Source organism: Arachis duranensis, chromosome 3, assembly GCF_000817695.3.
Source record: "Arachis duranensis cultivar V14167 chromosome 3, aradu.V14167.gnm2.J7QH, whole genome shotgun sequence".
In the NCBI taxonomy this organism is placed as follows: Eukaryota; Viridiplantae; Streptophyta; class Magnoliopsida; order Fabales; family Fabaceae; genus Arachis; species Arachis duranensis.
Genome location: NC_029774.3, coordinates 91595357 through 91595614, shown reverse-complemented (window position 1 = coordinate 91595614; position 258 = coordinate 91595357).

Sequence of the window (258 nt, the reverse complement as noted above, 5' to 3'; positions counted from 1 at the left end):
GGATCAAATAAACAATGCATGCAAGACACCAAACTTAAAATAAGACACTAGACTCAAACAAGAAACATAAAATATTTTTGGTTTTTTTTTATTTTGTAAATTTTTTGTGTTTTTCGAAAATTAAGTGGAAAAGAAAATAAAGGTTTCAGAATTCTTAATTTGAATTCCAGGAATCATTGCAATGCTAGTCTAAGACTCCGGTCCAGGAATTAGACATGGCTTCACAGCCAGCCAAGCTTTCAAAGAAAGCTTCGGTCC